We start from the raw sequence: 22856 nt of genomic DNA on the forward strand, positions 1-22856 counted from the left end.
GAAGCCATGGTTTAGTTAGTCATGAGGTGCTGGGTGATAGGTTGGACTTGATCTCTGAGGTCTTTTCCAACCTTGTTGATTCTATGATAGACAGATAGTATCTACTGGGCTGCTTATGCTCCTCTTGACTTCTCCATGAACTGTAAACAAGCCCATAATGAAAAAAAGGTTTTACTAAGTCCTTGCTCCTGATGTTTCTACTGACTGGATCTCAACACATCCACATTTACAGTCCTGCCTGCAGCATCTGAATTGCTCTGCAGAGGTACCTAACTGTCCCTAACAAAGCTTAAATTTCATGCATATTTTTGCACTATCTGAATATGTCTCTGCAAGTCCTATTGCATATTTAAATGATGTACTTAAAACTGTATGAATCCATCTTCCTTTTCCCATCCATGAGTTATTTCTCCTAGGCAGTTGGTTTCTTATTCCCTCCTAAGAAGTGAGTAGCTGATACTTCAGCTTCATTGGATTAAAAAAATAAATCAGCCATAATACATCTTACTCAGTGATAGTGGTGTCCACAGGGATGGATTTTCTGCAGAGATCACTTTACACCCTAAAGCACAACGTAGGATTGGCTTGCATAAGTAAGGAGCAGATGCTCCTGACGGCTATTACATTATTCATCTCTCTCTACATGTGATGGGGGAAGGAAACAGCACCTGTTACTATGGGAGAAATATTGTTGCTGCTGTTCTACATTACAGACCTCCATGGCAATCTGGGCCAGGCATACTTCACTCCTGTAATTCTGTTGACCCAAGTGAAGCCATGGCAGTTTACTTGCACTAGTTATTTTTTCCTGTGCTTCCCTCAGATAGGTCCCTCAGTTTATAAACTAAGAAAATTAAACATGATATGAGGGAGCACTGGAGACAGTGTAAAAATTTTATATGTTCTTTCACCCCAAATTTTGCACAAGGGGACTTGGTGAAAGTATTAGAACTTATTTCCCCTTTTCAGCAAAAGCAATTTCTACAGATTCTCTTGGATTTCAGACAAAACACATGTGCCTGGAGCCCTTCTAAAGGTGTATTTAAGAGCAGACAGAACTACTTTCCTTGTCATCCTGACCTTAGACTGAGATTGCTTCCTTTCCATTATCTGCGTTGCTGAGAGCAGCACACTTGGCCTGTGGTGCAGGCACACTACTTACAGCCTTAGCTTCAGGTGCAGCAAGTCAGGATGGAAATTTTTCTTGGCGACTCCACTGTAGACAACAGCACTTTGGTTTGGAGTGTGGTGCTAGGAAGTAGTCCCTTGAAGAATTTCTGTGACTGAGGCATGGTCTCAGGCAGGATTTTTTTTTTTTTTTTCTAGAGTACATACAGGTTATTCAGAGACCACAGAGTCACACGTTAATGCACTCTATCCAATAATAACCTGAAAAATCTGATGTGAGAACAGCCAGTGAGGTTAAACACCCTTTCTACTCCCAGGCAAACATCTTCTAGCCCCTCACCTTGGGCAAGTGAGCTGTAAGAATTTCCCCCAGTGTGATGCCTGCAAGTTCCCTTTCCCAAAGACTGAATTTCCTGCTTGAAGCTAAACTCAATGCAGCTGGCAGCAGAACTCCCACTCATGCTGGGGACAGAAGTCTTCTGCAGCCAGGGCCAAAGCTAGCTGGGTGCCCACAGCATGTCTCCTCTTATGTTTTATGGGAGCTAACTGATATGGTATGATTATTGAAAATATGTCTTAAAGTCTGATTTGGGGACATGTTTATTGGCTGTAAATTCAGCACTAAGTGTGGCCTTAAACAGCAACGTTTTTCGTACTGTCCTCACACTGTCGCTAGAACCGTAGATTTGGTGGGATAGAGCCTGCTTCCCCCCACAGCAATGACTTCCAGTCGTGTTTAATTAAGCCGGTTTTCTTGAGGTGGACCAACCGAGCCCTCCCGTCCCCAGGCTCCTAGCCGCCATGCCGGGGCTGGCCGCCAGGTGTCCCCAACAGCCCCTCCCACACCTCGAACCGGGACCGGCACCGCCGGAGCTGCTGCTCCTGCCGCCCCCAGCCGCGGGTATTTAGAGGTGAAATGCCATGTTTAGAATGTTTGGTAGTTTCTCGAATAAGCACCCTTAAAGATTTTCTTAGGATGACTTTTAACACCCGCCAAAAGCAGGGCTCCAGCACGCTGGGTGCTGAATAAGGATTGCTGCTGCCTCAGAGCCCAGCTGGGCAAATGCCACAATGAAAGCCAAGATTCCAGTGAAGAGCATGATCATCTTACCCCTTTTTTTCTGTTTGCATGAAGCAGGCTGAGTTTAGGTGGGAAGAAGCCAGCCCACTGGGCAGAAGGTGGATGTGGTGTGATTGAGTGGATTAGAAGAGAGATGCTGTATGAAGGAGAAAGCAGAGTAGCAAAGAGATGCCTTCTTAAAAGAGCCCTTTTGCATGTTTCCTGAAGCACTCAGAGGCCCTCAGATGGTGTCTTCTTACTGCCTGGAGATTCAGGTGACTGAAAGAGCCACCTGAAGAGCTGCTGCCTGGGGCACCATTGTTAGGACAAAGGCTGAGGGTGTTCTAAGTCGTTCCCAGTCCGTTTCCTTCTTCAGCTGCAGCTGCGGTTTCTGCTGCCAATGAGACCTATTATCTCCCTGCTACAAGCCCTGAGTGCACCCTCAAGACATTCCCTTGTATCTCCCAGATAGGCAAAGACCCAAGTCGAAGACACAAGACAAAGTAGAAATAGAGTTAAGGTTCCCTTCATTTTCATGTATTGAAAAGCACCTTAGTGCTCAAGGGCATTGGCACAAAAATTTTGCACACTCCAGGCTTGTTATGAGGTTGCCAGTGCTTCAAGTTAGGCTGTGGTCAAAGAACAATTTAGGCAGCACAGCCAAAAGTGGAGCATAAGGTTTGCTGTTTGATGTTGTGGTGGAAGGAGTCTCTAAGGGAGGGTCTCTGGCATTCTTCGGGCAGCAGGTACTAGGATCCTTCTGCTGGGATGTTTCAAGGGTCTACAGGATCCCACCAGGCAGCTACATGAAATCACCAAGCACAGGCCTCCCCTTGGCCAACAGCACCTACCATGTGGATGCAATCCCACATGGGTTTGTGACAGTGTGCTGAAGCCACAGCCCTCACCACCTGTCCAGAAACAGCCTTTGGCCCCACAGCAGTGTTGCTTACTCCAAAGCCAGTATGCAGCAAAACCAAATCCCTTGGTCCGCATCACCAGTCTGTGTGACCTGCTGCTGAGGCTGAATTCCCAGCAGGCAGGGGCACAGAGCAGAGCACATCTGCCTGGGAGAAGCAGTTTGTTGGGTTTGTTCAGTTTGTGATGCAAGAGTGAAAAACTATGATGCTGCTGCTCTGGAATCCTGCCCAACCTCTCATACCAGCCACCTCCAGCAAGGTTCAGGATGTTTTTGGCACCTCCAGTTTTCCACGCTTTAGGTGAGAAATCCTAACGCAGAGGGCTGGCACCTTCTGAAACAGGCTGTGCCTCTGTATGTTGGGCATATTGGTGCGTGTGTCAGAAGCATTTACTATGCAGTGCTTCAGGCAGGTCTTCTGCTGCAGACAGCAGACAAGCTGGGCTCAGAACAGGCCGGGCAGTATTTTCAACGAGTTGTAAAAAGTTGTAGCTGTCAGATGCTTAAGCTAAGGAATGGCACTGGGAGGGAGGGAGGGGGGGTGCCTTTGTGAACTTTAAAAAAAGAAAAAAAACACAGCAGTCCAAGTTTTGCCTTATAAAGACTTTGTAGAAACCGCGACATATCGGAACTTTAGCAAACTTCCTCCCGAGCAGTTTTCACTCCTCGCTGCCGCCCCGGGCCGCCGCCCGCCACAGCAGCATTTCTCCCTGCGAAGACTCGTTTCTTCCCAGACAGCAGCGGGATCCCGTCTGGCCACAACCCCTCCGCGGGCGCGCAGGGCGCCCCGCCCGCTGCCGCCCCGTTGCATAAGGCGGTGCGGTGGCCGCGGCCGCCCCGCTCCTCCTCGCTCCGCCCCCGGAGGTGCGTGCCGGGCACGGCGGGGACAGCGGCCGCGGGAGGCTCGGCAGCTGATTGCGGCTGGCTTGACGTTATTTTTTTGGCTTTAGGGCTTTTTTCTGTCCTTTTTTTTTTTTTTTTTAATTGTGATTTGTTGTTTTTCCCAAGTGGGACGGTGGCTCCTTGCCATGAGCAGCCCGAAGGCATCATGAAAGCGGGCAGGCGCGGCTATCCCGCCCGCTCCGGTGTAGGATGGCTCTTAGCGAAGTGCTGCTGCTGTTCCTGCAAAGGTGGGTGGGGGCCGGGCGGTGGGCAGCGGACCCCGCGGGGCTGGGGCGGGCGCTGGGTGGGCGCAGCGGTGCTTTCGGCGGGGCACCATCCTCCCGCTGCTGGCCGCTCCGCGCCGGTGCCGAGCGGAGGGAAGGGGCAGGTGACGGTGGGGAGCAGCCGGGCCGGGAGAAGAAGGTGAACCGGCCACGGGCACCGGGAATAAAAGGGCTGAAGTTGACAGGATGCATTTTGTCATTGATGGTAGGAAACACCCTGGGACTTTAAGGTCAATAGGGCGGGAGAAATATTTGCTTAAATGAGATTTCCTTCTTTTCCTCCCCGCCCCCCCCCCCCCCCCCCCCCCCTTCTTTCCTTCTCCCCTTTCTAGTCTTTTTTGGGGCTTGGACAGGAGTAAAATGCTTTGAGAACATCTGTTTCTCACAGTTCACAAATCTCTGAATGGTGATGTGGGAAGTTCTGGGGAGGCTGGCTGAGCTGAATTGCTAAGAGATGTGGGAAAGCCACAGCAGCCTTGTAAAAATAAAATAAAAATCTGGCTTTTGCAAGGAACAGTGCAGCTTGGCTGAAGATTTCCCAGCCTGCAGTCTTTTTCGTGTGATATGGCTCTTGAACTTGTTCTGGATAATGTGAGTTTTCGGAAGATCTGCACGTGGTATTTCAGGGTTTCCTGTTCTCTGAATGGCAAAGCAAAAATGTCCCAGACAAAACTTGCCCTTTCTTTTGGTCCCTTTTCTTAAAAAAAATAAAACACAAAACCTAAAGCTTTTAAATGCAGGGGGTTTTGTATCATGGAGCCCGTTTTTATATCCTCAGATAAAGATGGCTTTGGGGACAGGTGGGCTTACTTGAAGCACATCTTCGCAATGCAGGAGCCTTGTTTCCCCAGTTATTGAAGCAGAGTCATGCTTAAGTGGTGACAGCAGCAAACTAGTTGGTGTTGGTGTTTGCCATGATCTCCTAAGACACTGATCTTTCTCAGCCTGGGGAGAACACATTACTGTGTGCCAAAGAAGTGACTCTTGAGGTCAATGCACAAAAGCCCACTGTTTTGCAGCCTTAGAGAAAGAACATGTAACCTGGTTGTAGAGGTGGGGCTGCTAACAGAAAGGTTGTGGCACTAGATGGCTGTGAAAGCTAAGTCTTTTGGACAGCCTGTGCTTTAATGTGTTGACCCATGCAGGAGGTTGGAGCAATATTCTAGCTCTCTGACATGGTTCTGGTCTTTAAAATGTTGTTTCTAACAGATTAAAAACTCCCTGCTGCCTGCTGTGCCTGCAAAGGTCTTTAGAAGGGGGAAGGAGAAGCAGCTGGCTCTTCTCTCTCCTTTAACTGTGTTTGCAGTTTTAGTTTACTGGCTTAGTAATAAAAGGTGTTTTGTGATACATCAGTTGCTTTACTTCTTCCTTTTCCTCAGTAGTAAATTTTGGTCAAAAAATTACAAAAGGCTGTCTGTTCTGCTGCATTTACTAAAGAAAACCAGAGGTAGTCAGATGGTGGGAATAATCCCTGAGTATAATAATCAGGTACCAAACTATTTGATGAGGGATTTGAGTACCCCAGACTACAGCATGCTGTTCATTCTTGTCACTTTCTTCCATGAAACTTGGAGAGACTTTAATGGGGCAACCACACCTTTAAAGCTTTACTGTCATGTATTCTGCGTTGTCAGTGGTCATCTTTGCTTCTGGGGGAACACCTTTCATCCTGGGGATTCGCAGTAATCTCGGATTTGCAGTGCAAATAGGTGCCTGCAATTCATGTTTAAGATGGATGTTAAGCACCGTAGAACTGGTCTCGCTGTTGCCCCAAAAATGACCTTGCTTTTGCCTTTGGAAATGCAGAGCTTCTTTTTCCTGGTTACAGATTCGTGATGTATCTCAATCTTGCATCATCTAAGTAGGTTTTGTTGCGCCAGTGAGAACTGTCTGATGAGAGAAATTGGGATGATGAGCATGCAGCCTGTGCTCGGAGGTTGTGTTGGTATAAACTGTCAGTGCTGCTCATGCCATGGAGCTTAGAAGTGATGTGGATGCTTGATGTCCTAAACAGCAACAATAATGTAAAGCCAAAAAACCCCAAACCCTGCATCCCCATTTTATTATGAAATACATCATTACAGTTTTGTGTAATTGGGCATTCCTCTAAAGGATTTTGATGGAAGCTCAAACTACTCCTTTGCATCAGTCTTACCCTGTCTGTCGCAGCAGTGGAGACTTTGATAACTGTTTTTTCACCCCTTTCTCTTGATGAGTTCTGATCTTGTATACAATATATATATTATATATATATATATATATAATATACAAATATAATACAAAGCTATTTGGGATCCATCCAGATAAAGCAACTGACAATACCATCTGCAGTTTTGCTCTGACCCCAACAGATCCCTGTATGAGCTAAATAAGGACTACTTGTCTGTTCTGAAGTGTGGAGAGATATGAATCCTAATATAAGAGCGTCTCAGAGTCTGTCACTTGCTCTCAGCTATAAAAAGGGATAGTTAAGAGCAGTAGACTTTGCATAACCTTCAGAACCAATGGCCGGAATCAGTCAAGAGTTGGGCAAGCAGGGATCTTTGCAGTATCTCCTAAATGCAAGATGCAAAGTGACCTAATGTAATGGGATGCTTCTTAGTGCTGCAAAACGACCCTGAAAGACTGATAAGGTTGCTCAAATTCTGATGGTCTTCTGATAACTAGAAAGTCATTGAACTCTCCTTAGAAATCAGTCCAGGATTTGTAATTGCATATACCTTTCTTTTAACTTGGAGTCCATCTCCTTGGTTATCTGTGGCTCAGATTAGAAGATCATTAAAAAGAGTCGTGATGAGGGAAGACATTGGAGGGATTCCTGCTTTGAAATGTTCTTTATAAATCAAATGATTAGCTGAATGTGACAATGGGTGTCAACTTTTTTGTTTTTAAATGCAGAGCGAAGTTCAACAGGTGAGCGCCTTTGCTCTGTGCCACCTTTGACAGAGCTCTGAAGCTCAGGATTGGGTGCATGGAGCTCAGGTGGGCTCAAGACTGAACTCCAGGCTCTCATCTAGTGGGCTGTAAGACTAGTCAGTAGCTCAAATTTAACCTAGAAGTTTAATTCTGTGTGCTTTATTATACCCAAAGCCTTGTTTAGAGGACAGTTGTTTGCAGTAATTCAGCTCATTAAGCCTGGAGCATGCTGGGGTCTCATTTCCCTAAGGAGTACCAAGAAGGTGGAAAGCACTCACTAGATGTGTAGGAAATGCCTTTCTTCAAGTACAGGGAGGGAGATGTTCCTATCTACTGGACTTGAGAAACAAAATGTGAGTGCATCAGCTACAACCCAAAGAAAAGAGTCTCTGATTAAGAGTAATCAATCTATTGTCAGCATAACTTTACAGTGTAATACTTTACACTCCATTCTAGGTAATACTATGTAGCTGCAGAGTGGCTTCAGATGAGAATATAAAACACTTTCTACTTGAGACTAGCCAGAAACAAGGAAAATAGATTTAAGTGGATACATTGTATTGGCTTCAATAAAGAACATGTCCCCCCTACCTCCTGGAACAGCTGGTCTTCTGAGCAGGCTGCCAGCCATACCTAAACTTTCCATTTCAGAACAAAAGAAACTTAATCTGAGTGTCAAACATTTAATCTCAGTGTGTAATAAATGAGGGGTTGAGTGGGTTTGTGTCTATGATAAGTTCCTGGTAAAGCTCTTATTTAAATTTTCTCTCCCTGTGGCTTCTCCTCTCTCCTGACTCTTACAATTTTGCTCTTCCTTTTGCCTTTTTTTGTTTGGTTGGCTTACTGTCCTCTTTTTCTTTCTTTCCTTCCTTTTTCCTCTTCTTGCTATCCTTCCCTGAGTTTTTGATTTATTTTTTTCTTTACTAGCTCTGTCTTATGAACCTCATTGCTATAAGATTAGCAAAGTAAGCTTCTCTTGACAGAATGGTGGTAACTAATGTGCAGTGAAGAGAGTTCAGCCAGCCACCTTGTACATCTTTGCTAGTTGGTCAGAAACAGAACCTTAACTGGAAGTGGGGCAAACCAGCATCATTACACGGGCTGTCAACAGCACATTAATGCAAGTTATTTCTTCATTAGGTAAAAAGTGAGATCTGATGGTGCTTTTTATAGAAGGTGCTGACACTGTGTTACAGTAAGCTGCAGAGCTTTGCTAAGGAAACTGGTACCTTTGTGCTGAGTGGTAGCAAGAGGGTGAACTGCAATAATATATTCAAGCCCATAACATTTCCTAATTTGAACATATTTTATTTAGTGTTTCAGGCTGAGCCATGGTTACACTGTGTAAAGCAAAATGGAATGCATGGCCAAAGCAGTTCTGTCAAAATTGAGGGAGAGGAGAAAACAATAGTAAAGTTAAGGGTGTCAACCAAGCTTACTTAGTTTCCTGGTCCTTTCTGAATGAGAAATATGAGTAAACTGTTACCTTCTCCAAATATGCTCCTTGGGTGAAGTCCATCTATTGCTCATTAGATGCATCTCAGTAAAGTCAAAAGGATCAAGTGTACTGGTTGTCTGTGGGCAGTCTCTGTCATGCTGGAGTTGTGCTCGGCTCTTTCTCCTGGCAGGTTCACAAGCAAGTGGCTGTAGTGAGGATTGGGAGGGTTGTTATTTTGGTCCAGTTCTATTAAGAGAAAACATCTTTCAAGTCCTGTGTTTTCCACCTCTGCAGGCTGAGTCAGAAGTCAGAGTAGGTCATGGCAAATAGTTATTGGAAGGGATCAAATAGCTGAAAATGCTGCACAGTTGGGCAGGGAGGATTACCATGACAAGGTGAACACTTAGCAAAAGAATCCTTCTTTTTGATAGTGTGGAAATGTACTTTCCCACACCTCCTTTACACCCTCCTGACAGGTAGTCCTGAGTTAATCGTGTCCCTGACAGTCCCCATGGCAGTCTTTTGAGATAAACAGACTCACTGGTTTGAACCTGCTTGTATTTGTGTACGTGGGCATGTTGTCCCTTGGACGTGACAATGAGACAGGAGGATTTCAGGAGGAGAAGTCCTGAGGCAGTAAGTGACCTCTGAATGTGAATTGCTGAAGGAGAAGCATGGACAATGCTCTCTTGGCAGGCTGGGGGAACAGTCAATTTTTTCAGGAACTGTTAAATCTTACCTGTTCACAGGACAGGGTTTTGAAGGTAGAAACCTTATTCATGGATACAGTAGGTTAAGTTTCCAGTGGGTCTGTGTTACTGCAAAATATAAAGTGTCCAAGAGCACTGGAGGTTTGAGGCTTTCCAAAGTGCTGGTTGCTGCACAGTATTCTGGGCACTGCTCTCATCTTCTACCAGCCACTTTCTGTGAATCTGATGTTTATTGTGTCAGTGCCAGTGTTTGGTATGCCTTAGCAGCTTTCTCTCCGTTCCCAAGATCCAAGTAATATTAGCATTTTTTTTTTTCTTGAAAGTTATGCACAAGCACAAGAACTGTAACTCTCCTGACTCTTGACTCGTTTGCCCCTCATCCTCTGGCTTTGTGTGACTGATCTTGCAGCCTTATTTGTTGAGATGCAATTACATACAGGATGTGACAAGTAAATAATAATCATTCAAATCTTAATTCATGTGTGTAAAATAGATTGCAATTGCTTCTATAAAGATCAGCTTTCAGTTACTAGTCTGGGGTGTGAATTTGTGATGGGGATCCTTATTATTCAGATTGCTGCATTGTTTCCAAGGTTCATAAATTCATCCAGCATTAAAGAAACATGGGGTTTGCTTTTATGCAGGCAAAGCCCTTCAACTTCCATTCATTCCAAGAAGCATACAAGAATTCACAAGGCGGTATTCACCTTATCAAAAGCCTGAAGACAGGAAACTTTTTTCTAAGGGCAGGAGAACAGATAATTATGAAAAATATAGCTTAGATAACTCACTGCTCACTGCAAAGAACATGGGGTAACTGAACATGCTGCTTTCCTATAAAATAAGTGCCAGGCAGATGTATTGTTTAGGAATTCAATTCACGGATGCTGAAATAAAATCTATCACTTTAAGTGAAACAAAAAGGGCAGTTATTTCAATTAACTCCAGAAGGATTTTGTTTGTAGTTTTTTGGGTGTTTTTTTTTCCCCAAACCATTATATTTCAGCATATGGCTTGTTAGAACTTGTATATGTATTAGAAAAACTAATCTATCATTTTAAAATAAAGATAATTTTTAAAATAAATAAATAGTAATTAAAAAAAATAAAATAGAACAAAAAAACCCCACACCCTCACAAAACCCTCAAAATGCTTCAGTATAAAAATAGCATCAAGATACTTCTCAAATACCCCAGAACACTGTTACATTTCAGTGTAATTCTTGTCTGTTAATGGGCTTTATGAAAACATTTTCGTCTTCAGCAAGAATTATAATTTCTTTGGAAAAGAGAAGAATTGCTTGGGCAGTTGGTGATTACAGCAGGGATCTACAGATGTGGCTTTTAATGCAGTAAAGGAATTCAGTTCCTTGCCAGTTTCCCCACTGCGTATCAGTTACTATTGCAGAGCAGTTCAATTGCTAATGTTGCATCATGTAATTCAGTGTCATGTAATGATACTTTTGAAAACAACTGTAGAAGCATATCTGGCTCTTTTCTTTTAAAAGATCTGTAGATCATAAGTAGGATTTCAGCATGTGTTAAGAATTACCAGAAAATACCTAGTGAGATAGGCTCCAAAATGCTCTTTGCCATTAGAAACAGCAAATGAAAAATTAACCATGGGGGTTTATTCTCTTTGATGGGGAGAGAGCCATTATTTGTGCTTTAGTTTGTATAGTTGTTATTTGCTTTTCTCTGCTGTAGTGGGCATAACGTCATGTTGCAGAAAGGATGGAAAAAAATGCGTCTCCTGTTTTGTATGTTGCCACATGAGGAGTCAGTAACTGCTGTTCTGTTGCCTTTATTGCACCCCTATGCACTTGGTTGTCCTGTGTGTTACAGCTCTTGCTAGTCCTGGTACAACTCAGCAACTCTGAAATCTGGGATCCCTGCAAAATCATTTTCCAGATTGTGCAAGGCTGTAAAGTTGCACAGAGAAGTGATGCCGGGGAGCCTATTAGCACATGTGATCCTGAGGCACCAGGTTTCAGGTGGAGATTACACAGCCTCAGCTACAGCTAAATATATTAAGAACACTTTTTCACACTTTAGGCTTGCTGACAATTGCAGTTACAGAGTACAGCAGCTGATTATGTGCCCTGTTATGCTGTTAGGTTTTTTCCTCCTCCTGCCTAATGCACATGCAGTACAGTCTTAACCTATCTGAAAACACGTTGCAATTCAGTGAGTACTCTGAAGCTTCCTTGCTGTCACGTAGGATATTGGTGACAAAAAGTGCATCAAATAATCAGCAGTTATAGCTTCTGGCTTTATACCTGCCAGTTGATTTCAGCCTTTTTATAGGCCTGCTTGTCCTAGGAAGCACATCACACACATACCCAAGATCATCTTGTTCAGCAGCACCAGCTGACTGTGCCCAAAACAGCCCCCGCTGCGCAGTGGGAAGCAGCAGGATTGCATTAGGGGTGAAAGCAGCATCAAGGTGGTTTTGAGGCAGAGAGCACAAACCAGCATGCATGTTCCTTCTCATCAGCTGGGGTTTACTGCAGTCCTGAATCAGATTTGCCCATGTTGAGCACCCCTGACGACCAAGCCCCAGCTGTCTGCTGCTGCAGAAGTATGTGCCAAGGCAGACCATGAAAAGTGGTCTGTATAATTTAACCACACGCTGAATAAATACACTTTTGAGAACTCTTTTGAAGAGATGTTCCTAATTAATCCTGCAGGGGGTATAATATGTATATTTTTGAAACCCAGTTTTAGCATCATGCAATTAGCTTTTATGGCCTAAGGATTCTGATTTAAAGTGTTCTTTAGTTACTAATGGTAATCTGTTTTAATTAGAAATGCAAATGTCTTTTAGATCTGAGCCCTACAATGTAAAAAGATGATTCACAGCTAATACCATTGAAGTGCCTCAAGTCTGGTTTTCTTTGTACCTTCTGTAGTTTGAATCCTGAGGATCCACATGGTATTCAAACATTGCTCTCAGCTGAAATGTGGAGGCTGAATAGACTTCTTTAGGAGATGGAATAAATATTAATCAACAGGGATTCTTTCTAGGGCAGCAGAGGGAAAATTGTAGCTTTCGGCAAGAAGGAAACAAATACTTTCAATGTTACAGTAGTTCCACAATAGCAGAGCACAGCTTCTGCCAGGGCACAGGTGCTGAGCATCTTACTTTGTCTTGGTATCAGAGAAATTACTCAGGCTTGAACATCTCAGGCTGCTCAGGGAGAGCTGTAGCTACTCAGAGCTGTGCTGCCGTAAAATTTGATCTAGTAGTGTGTCCAAGAAAGCCTCAAGCTAACCAAGCTCCAAACATTTAAAGGCTAATGCTTGCTGAATATTCAGTGCAGTCACTTGTCCTGGAGATAGTAAACTGTAAGGCAGGTGGATGTCTGTGATAAGATGTTGTATGCTGCAGTAAGAGATCATCTGTATTCACCAAAGTGTCCAGGATCAAAGAGCCTCTGCTGCTAGACCAGTTGCAGCCTTTTCTGTTGTGTTCTTTCTTCCAGCTACTGAAAGATGGGGCTGAAAGCAAGCAAATGTTAAGCAATAATGAAGATGGCTTTTGTAATGATAATCACTTATTAGACATGTTGCTTGGTAGAAGAGCAGTTTTACAGCTATTTACAGTTAGCTGCAGTGATGCAGCAGGGAATAAAGCAGTGCAGTCCATGCGCTGCACCTCTCCACATCTCTGCTAAGCTGTATGCTAAGCCTCTCCTGTGAGGAGGCTGCTGGTAAGGGACAATGATGTAGACACTGTAAAAGCCACAGGAGGTTCTTTGTGGCCCTCCAGAAGTCAAAAGCAATGAGTTTCTGAGGACTAACCTCAATGGGAAGGCTAGTGGCTGGGTCAAGGCACTTGCAGAGCTTCGGAGGGCTGAGACCTCAGCAGGGTGCTGCAGAGAGCTCTCCTGTTCCCATGCAGCAGATGCTTTCTGAAACTTCAAGTTCCCATCCCATCTTTCTTGCTGACACAGATAGAGTCCAGTAGTGATTTCATCGACTTAAATTTGATAAATTTATTGACTGGCACCATGGAGAAGGTTCCTCACACAACTGTTCCCTGCCATGGAGAGCTGTCAAATGAAAAACTAAGACATGGATTGCATGAGCCTGTTATATGGGACAGAAAGTGATGTTGTGATTTTCCTACTTAAGATAAGTGAATTAAAGCTTTCCACAAGTCTAACTGATAGTCTTGAGTGTGCAGTTAAGTGTCCAAGCTGCTTAGTCATTTCCCTGTGCCGTGTTCAAAGAGCAAAACATCGCAAGCACCAACGGTTCTCCTCTGTGTGTTTTATTTCCAAGCCACTGTTTGCATTTACTTCATTCATTACTTCTTTTGATTCATCCCAACCAGTACCTCTGCTGTGAGCTTGTATTTTCTGCTACTATTTCTGGAGGACAAGGGTGTGGAGGAAGCTGCTTTGGGCACCAGCCCTGGAGGCTCCAGCTGCAATGTGTCTGTTGTCAAACACCCCCAGCCTCGTTGTTCTTGGTGGTTACATGGTGTCCACTCTTGCCGTGCACCACTTGCAACTTATTCTTATTCCATTCTTTTCTTTTCAGGGGCTGTCAGAGCCTGAATAATTTAAGAGTGAACAAATGAGAGACGTTCATGGAGGACTGTGTTCTTACCTAGGCACAATTTGACAAGCATGTAGATTGCCTTGGGTTTCCACTGCACCTACCACAACTTTACTAAGAGAAAAGCCCCCTTTCCTAGCCATCTGTGTCACTTTTGCTTAGTAAAGTTATTCAACATCAGCGCCTTTGGAATTGGTTGGTAAATGGACAAAGACTTTCTCTTTGCCCGGAGCTCCTGACAGCCTCCAAGTACCAAAGAGAACTTCACAGCACTAGAAAGCAAGAGACAGCTGCTGAATGTTGGAAGCTACTGCATTTGGCAAAAGAAGCTGACGCTAAGATGCACACAGTTGTGTTTGTTTGTTCTGCTTGTTTTCTGTGCTTTCTGAGCCCTGTGTGTGCCTGGAAAGTTTAATGATCAATCCCTTCTTTCTCAACATGCAGTTTTTCTTCCTATCCCAAAAAGGCTTTGGGTTCCATCCTTGCTTTTTTTCCCCTCAATTTCCAATTCCAAATTATTTTGTCACTGATACTCCTCTATTGTTTCCATGAGGAATTGTTTGGGTACATAGCCACAGTTTCCTTTGAGGTAGGGAGACATAAGTATGATACTCAAATATCGTCCTTCACCCTCCTGTCCCCCAGTTTAGTCCACCTTGTAATAGAAGTTCCTGGCTTCAAGCTTAAGGCAGAATTGACCTTAGTTATGATGTCATTTAACTGAGAAATTACTTCAAAATTCTTACAGTAGCTCAATTTGGGAGCTGCTGAATGAAGCTGACCCGTGACACTTTGCAAAAGAATAAGGCTTGTGTTGTACGAACAGCTGCTTGGAAACCTTATGTAATAAAGTTTGGTTTTGTGCCCACCACCAGGATAAAAGATGGTATTTGCCGGCTCTGGTACCCTTAAGCTTCCAGCAGAGCAAAACTGCTTAGATCGAAGTTAAAAAGTCTGCTTCTGTGTGGGTGTCTAAGCATTTCACAGTTCCTTATGCTAAAAGTAACAGTGTACTTGCAAAGGCCAGCAAATGCTGCTCTTCTTTTTCAGTTTCAAACATGACATTTTTCCCCTCATCATTCCACATAGGTTTCCATATAGGTTCAGGGTTAAAACTTTTTTACGGATCACATGTAAGCCTCCTATCGAAATATATCAAGGGGGATTTTTGCTTTGTGTTTGGGACTTTGTTCTTTTTGCTGCTAGCAACACTTATTCTGGAAACTTCAGGGTTGGGAATTACTTTATTTTTGTCACAGAATGAGACAGTGTAAATACAAAATGTAAAGCAGAACTTAGAGAAGTGCTTCAATGAGTTGTTTGACTAAATTGAAATAAATGTTGATTTGTTGGAAAAAGAAAAAAAGACAAAAGTCATGCCCTTTCTGCATCTTGTTAGTCTTGACTTTTTATTTCTTTTCTTCACTGAAGCAAAATGCACAACTCTTGACATCAGAAATCTGCTCTCCCAGATGTGAAGACATTGTGGAAAGGCTGTTTTGATGTGTGTTTCTAGCAGCTGTGCTGGACTTATCTTGCTGTGCTTTGGGCTGGTCTAGGATATGTGCTGGGCATAACCTTGAAGAAAGAAAATGGATGAATGAAAACAAGTGCCTAGAAATACTATGTCTGGCCTCAAACTCCGCTGTGTGGAGCACTGCTCTTTTTCTGAGCTTTTCCCATCCTCTTTTGTTCAGTAAAAAACTATTCTAAAAAGCTGCTTTGTAGTGGAGATAAGCAAGGTTCCCTTGAAGGACTCAATGCAGGCCCATAGCATACTTATCTCATAGTATTTGGGATAAGAGCTGTCTAGGAGTATCTCACTTATCAACGAGTTGGTGAATTCACTCTGTTGATGTTTGTTCTCTTATCATTCCTGTCATGAACTCACTGCAGCTTATGAGGGGTCAAATGGGACTCTGAAGCAGTATGAATTTGTCAGACTGAGAAATGGAGAGAAAAAGGCTCAGACCTCTCACTGGAGAAGTCATAGATACCCATCACAGTTTTAAACTGTTACATAGAAACACATTTCTGAGCAGGACACCCAGGGAGGAGGACAGCAGATGTTCTGGCTGCTGTTCAAGTGCTTGGTGCCATGGGGCAGAGTTGCACATTTTCCTGTGCCTCTTCAGAGGCATAGGAGTGTGTTCTGCCTTCATGTGCAGCAGCAGCTCCTTGGTTGAATGCTTGTCTGTGGGAAACAAGACCCCTCTCTGGATCCATCTGAGGACTCATCTTCCTCTTTTCACCGTGCACTCTCTACCGTCACTTCTGACAATAGCTTTAGATCCACATGAAGCAGGTAAGAGAGATGACTTTTGTGGCCGTCTCTCTCACTGGACACTCTTGGACAGTAACAAAGTTGTGTTTTATTTCAGTGGGCTCTCTCTCTGTGCCTTCCCCTTGTGCTGTTTCTCTCCCTGGAGGCTCTGCTCACTCATTCAGCATGCTCTCAGGATTTTAGTAACTTTTCTTGCAAGGTCTCTTGGGACTGCATGCGTCTGTGCTGTTTCTCCAGCCTCTTGGTTTTATCTCACTCTTTGAAACTTTCCCAGAACTGCAGTGACTTTTCTCTGACCTCCAGAAACTGGAGCTCTCGAGCCCTGACACTCTGACTGGCACAACCAAGACCTGGAGACTGCTTTGGGATGTCAGCTTTCCCAGCACATGCTGGATGAAAGCTGCATCTGAGCAACACCAGCTAAAAATAAAACCTATTCAACTGAAGCTAATGGCGGGTTGCCATGAGTTATTGCTCATTAAAGTGAATTGTCAGATGCTTAACTTCAGCTAATCATTTCCTGCTGTGAGATGGGCCTGGAATGAAACATACTCAAATGTGGGAAGGGGACTCACAATAACTAAATTTAACTAAGGGTGTAATTTCCTTGGACTCCCTCTGTAGTTAATGGAAAGAGAGAGGCTCTTACAGAGTGTGATTCCAGCTCCACATCACCCTTGGGCAGAAGTGTGCACATCTCCTTGGCTGCCAGGAGCATGAGGTGAGCTGCTGCCTGCCACAAAAGTGAACTTCTATGAGTGATGGAGTTTGCCCACTCCAGCTAGGTGAGTGCTTGTTTTCCTCCACTTAGGTTTCTACCTATTAGAAAGTTGAATATTAAAACCAAGTCATAGGTGACCATTTCCCAGAGGCAAAGCGTGTGGATGAAATCCCCCCTGGAGCAGCAAGTGCTTTTCAGTGTAGCTAAAGAGAAGTCTGCAGATCATCTGTTTCAAAGTTCTTTCCCATTTCCTGGAAATACCATGTATTCAATAAAGAAACAGTGCATTCTGAATGTTGTGATTAATTTTATTTTTAGTCTTTTTTTCCCCCCTGTTCTTTTTTGGAAGTTAGTCTTGCTTGCACATTTGGCTGTGAAACAAAGTCAGATTTTGATTTTTTTACTTTACAGTGATTGGAAAGTTTATCAAGTATATCTGCTTTTAGCAGCATAGGCTACTTTCTCTATTGGACTGGGAACTTCTGTATAAAATATTTAACTCCATATCACTGGCTTTGAGTATTGGCAGAAGTAATTTCATCCATATAAATGGAATTGTGAGAATCCAGCCAGACTGATTTGTGCATTTTGGTATTACTCCCACCTTGAAGCTTCAAATGATGCTCCAAGACACAAACAGAAAATTCAGTTGAACCTTCTCAATTCTACTTATTTCCAGATTAAAGTGTTAGGGAGAATGTTTGAACTTTAGAGCAAAATTCATGTTTAGATTTCAGTGATGTAGTCTGAACATGTCTTCACCCTCTGGTGTGAACCTAGGTCCTACATGATGTCATCTCATTTTTCTCTCAAGCTGAATTGTGGGGCAGGTTGGCAGTTGGACACACATAGAGTGAGTGAGCAAGGCTGGGAGCAGTTGAGGAGTTGTGGAGGACTCCAGGGCAAGTTTTGCAATTCCATTGCGAAAGTTTAACATACTTCCAACTTAAAGGCCTTTTCAAGCCAGTTGTCCTCTTACCTTTGTCTGACATGAGTAGGAAAAGTTTCCTCCTCCTGTTCACTTACATTCTTCTCTGGAGCCTTTCTCAGAGGCAATGGCTGAGGACACAGTTTACTGTGGACATTAAAAATTATCAGGTTCGTTGTTTACATTATCAACCAGTGTTTTCACTTGTGGAATAGCAGTAAAGTGACTTTCTATTATCCAGATGTAATGTCCCAAATTTTTGCAAATCCATGCCAGGTTTTACAGGCAGAATAGGCTTTAGCACTAAAACTGGGATTGGTATCTGCCTAAGCCACAAAGTTCTGTAACCCTGACTTGTGCCAATAAAAATGTTTCACTGAGCATGTTTTGGACATTTAATACAAAAGCACAGAAGACACCAAAGAAGCAGTTTTCATACTTTCTTCTGCCATCTTTATGTCTGTCAATTAGAGCTTTATCCATGAAGCCTTGAGCAGATCTGAGGTGGGTCTCACAGCAGCATTTTCCAAGGGAAGGTATAAAGTCTCAAGGGGCTGAGAGCTTTGGACTAGATCCTATAGCTTGTTGTATGGTGAAAAATATGCTCTTGGAAAGGGCAGGAGAGGGTGCATTTTGATGGTTTAGATGATTCTTGTTGGTTTAGTGTGAAATACTAACAGAGGCTTTGTTTGTGCATAGGATGGGTCTAGAGGATTCCTGCTTTCCAAGATTTTCTAATGCAGAGATTCCTGTTCTTCAGGAAATTATCCAGTAAAGACCAAGTTAGTCTTTCACCCACATCTGACTGAATTCCATCTTTGTCAGAAATGTTATTTTACAGGGATCACTAAATATGGAAAATGGCTTCTGTCAAGCACAGCAGAGATAATTTATGTGCTTATTGGTTAGATTGTCATTATTGTTTTTATTCATGAATGGAATCATTTCTGAAGAAAAAATTGTTGATTTAAACGCATGTGTTAATAGGGTTATGGAGTTCCCATTCTGGATCATCTTCTTTGACTTTTCTGGAAAAATCCTTTTTTCTCAGACTGTTTTTCTGGGATGAGAAATGGAGCCATACAAAAATCAGCTCAAGTTTCATCTCTTTTCTCCTAAAGCAAGATTGTGTCCTGCCATAGTCACTTGTCTTCATAGCTATATTCTTTATTGACTTCTGGTTATGGAAGCCTATTTTCTTCCTGTCATATATGATCTGTGGTTAGTATGAATCAAAAAGAGAAGCCTGATTCTTTCTGTTTCTGAGTTGCTCTGAGAAGCCTTTCCCTATTGTAGATCTGAGTTCCCGCCGATGAGCCTGGTGCTGCATCAGCCTGATCAGACAAACCTCCCTTCCCATGCATGCACTGGGGAACAGGGAGGTAGAAATAAAATGCTATTCCAGACGTGATTCTTCCTGCCTGAAATGGGAATGGAACTGTGCCTCTGAACTGGGTCTGTGAGAATTCAATTCTTCCTTTCAACCAAGGTTGCACAGAACTGGAATCTCCAATTTTTCAAGATCAATATTTTTATAGATGTGTTTGCTTGAGCAGCAACTAATATTTCATGCCTCTGGGGGTGTAAGAGCTTTAAATGTTAAAGCTCTTTGGTCTGTTTGAGTATCTGTTACAGTCCTATTGCCAAAAGTTTCTTGGAGATTTGCTTGGTGGTGTTTTGGAAACCATCATTTTTTCTGTCTGAATGAATGGTTTGGCCAGGAAATCAATCCAGCCACACTAGTCTGCTGACCTCCCTACACCCATTTCTCTTCACCAAATACCTTATTTTAGATGTGTGTGTCCCAGGACGTTGGTGGCAGAACAGCTGCTCACTGCAGCTCTCTGCCAAGCCCTGATGTTCCTGCAGCTCCTCTGCATGGAAGGGCAGCCACTGCTTTGCTGGTCTTTGTGAGCAGCAGCAGCTGCCTGAATTACCATGCTGTGTGCTGCACTATACCAAAGCGCTCTCTGGCTTTTCTTAAAGCAGACTGTTTCCAAACAGCTCTACCAATATGGCTTGCAAAGCACATAAGTGCTAGTGCTTTGCAAGAAGAGTACCAGATACATGTCCTCCTCTTCTGCTTGATCCACCTGGTGTCTGGATCTCAGGTGAGTATCGAGTGTTGTGATTAATGTGTTTGTAGCCATGTGTGCCACTGAAGCAGTGGAGCTCACACAAGCGCAGCTTAGGAGGTTGTCTCCAATGTCCTTCTTGGCAGATTTTTTTTTTTGTGTGGTATGTTTCTGTTTCTCATTTTGTGAGCTGTGCTCTTCCTTGAGCTCCAGTCCTCACTTTCTGACCACATCAAGGTGACCTGCTTTTTGTGCAAAGGAAATCATTCTCAGCAAGGCTGGCAAATGGCAAGCATGACTTGCTCACTAAGGCGTCCATCTCTGCAGTTCCTTTTAAAAAGACTCTCAGCTTGGTTTTTGGACAGTGCACGTTTTGGAAGTGGGATGATGAAATGGGAGTGTACACATGTACTTTGTATGTGTGAAGAGTGCTGGGCAGAGCAAACTCACCCCAACTTGAGAACTTGAGGGGCTCTCATGGTGGCTGGGGACAGAGAGATTTTATTCCAGCTTTTTTCTTCCACCTTGCTCCAACCAGTGGAGACTTCGTTACCGTGTAAAGGCAAGTTAAGGCCATGTTTCCAGTCTTGGGCTGCGTGGGCTAAGCAAAGCTCAGTGTCTGTCCCAGTTACCTTACACAGTGGTCAATCAAGGCACTTCACTGGACCAGGAGAAAGGAGGAGACTTCATACCTGCCAGAGCTGCATACAGCATGGCACAAGTGAGATTTAATAACCCCTTGGTAGACAACCTTTTTCATCACCTTGAGCAGGGAAATCCAGAGCTTCATTCAAGTGGGATTGTTTCACAGTGTAACAAACCTCCTTTTGAAAACTTTGGATTGGCTTCATCGTGGCTTGTGGCTCTGGAGGCCTGATGCTCAGTCTGCAAAGGTTTCTAGGCTCCAGGTTAAACTTTGGACAAAATTCCTGAACTCAGACAGGGTGGGCAGTGGGCCAGCCTGGGCCACTGGTGCCCCAGGATGACAGGGGACAATGAATGACTGTTGCTTCCCTCAAATGAAGAGTGCTGCCGTGTGGGAGGTGCCGTGTGTTGGGTTTTGCCCTCGCTTTGGCCATGCTGCCTGGGGCAAGAAGAGGGAGGCAGCAGGACCAAGGCCTGGCCTTGCTCACAAAAACAGGGGCATTTCCTGATGGAAAGGGCAGTCCCTGCCCCTTTTATCATGGACTTTGAGATTCCCAGGTTTGGCCCTGCCTGCTGGGCCGAGGTAGGATTGCAGAGCTCAGTAACAAATGCTTGGGGCAGAGAGCATTGTCCCAGGCTCCATTTAGCCTCCTGTCAGCTCTCCTCCCCCACTAAAAGGTAAACTGGCAAGGTGCTGTTTGACTGGAGGTAGGAGTTTATTCTGTGTTGCTTCCAAGCTGTGGTAAAAACCTCTCTGTATATGTGGAAAGAGTAGCTTGGCCCCCAAGCCCAGTCCCCAGCAAAAGCTGTGATACAGCTGCTTGCCTCAATTAATCTCTGACAGTGGCAACCTTCACACAGTGATTGCTTTCAGCATTTCTCCTTCTGTGACTGCAGCCTAACTCCCTTTGCAGCAGTAATTCCCAAAGTTAATCCTCTGGCAGTGACAGTGTGGGCACCTGAGGTCACACTGCTCAGCACAGCCCCTGGGCAAGGAGCACTTAGGCTTTCCCCACTGCCTGCAGGACATTTGGTGCTGCCGGGGGGACACAGGGGTGAGGGTGCTTGCAAAATCAAAATCACCAACATGAAACCATGAACACTGCTGACGCAAGGTGTGCTGATAAACTCCCACAGCATCACATGGAGTCTGCGAGAGGAGACAATCTAAAGCCTATTGAGTGGAAGATAAGCTGGCCACTGACAAATATTATCTTGTGCTTGTTGATTTAACACCACTTTGTGTGCATGAAATAACATCAACAGGAGCTGGCTAAACCCAGGCCTTTTTTGAGATAAGACTGCTACTTTGCCCTCATGGAAGAATGTCAGAAAATCCCTAGCAGCTCCACCTGGGATCTGTCCTTCTCCCAGCCCTGGCCACATTCACTCCTGTCGTCAGGATACAGATGATTTGGATTTTCTTCATGTCTGGGAAATGAACTTTGTCATCTGCAAGCTTGTTACAATTATTTCTGTATGTTCTAAAAACCTAGCTTTTGACCTCAGGTATGTAATAAATTCTTGGCTCAACTTCTGACTGAGGCTGTTTATGGTTGTAAAATATTATAGCTCTCACAGCCTGTGTTTTACAAGCTGGCAGATGAGTCAGGCTTCATGCACATGAGTTATGCTGGATGCATAACTGGCTGTGAGCCACAGCTCTGCCCGGCAGGGTAGGAGGTCTGCAGGCAGATAGCATGAATTGGCCTCTAAAACAATGTAGGTGATGATTGTCTGGGAGAGTAGCTCTCCCTCAGCATTTGTACTGCTTGGTATCTCAAATCATATTTATTGCTGAACTAACAATATCTGGATGCACCAGGCTGTTTTCATGTGTTAGAACCTACGTTTTTCTTTTCTTCTGGGGCAGATAAAAGACTCAGAGATACCTATCTAAAAATGTTTAATAATATCAGCTGAATGCTCTCTGATGTGCAATCTGAGATGTATCTTACAGAAGCATGACAATTTCTGAATTCTGTGAAAAAAAGTTTTTCTTCTTAAACTGTGTGGGATTAAACATCTCAGTCCTTGATTGCTCCTATGGAGGGAATTGCTTTGTTGTGGTTTCAGAAAGGTGAAAGCAGAGCACTTTTTTCTAACGAGCATTTGAAAACTCTTATTGACGTTGGCACATCCTTGGTCTGCTGCTTTTTGGGGGAGTAAGAGAGGTTGCACTCATTTCTAAAGTGCTAATCTGAACATGTGTTTTGATAATTGTGGCTGGATACAGTTCAGCAGAATCTCCTGCTTGGATGCAGTGGAAATACTTTCTAATTTTAAGACCACCTTGTATCT

The 22856-nt window shown here is 43.9% G+C and overlaps 1 protein-coding gene across 1 annotated transcript in view; it reads left to right on the top strand.

Annotated features, from left to right (window-relative positions):
- KALRN (kalirin RhoGEF kinase) overlaps nt 1-22856 on the top strand; it is a 507955-nt gene that overhangs the window by 425494 nt on the left and 59605 nt on the right. The gene's annotated exons all lie outside the window — the stretch shown is intronic.

This window comes from Indicator indicator, chromosome 5 (genome assembly GCF_027791375.1).
Source record: "Indicator indicator isolate 239-I01 chromosome 5, UM_Iind_1.1, whole genome shotgun sequence".
Lineage (NCBI taxonomy): Eukaryota > Metazoa > Chordata > Aves > Piciformes > Indicatoridae > Indicator > Indicator indicator.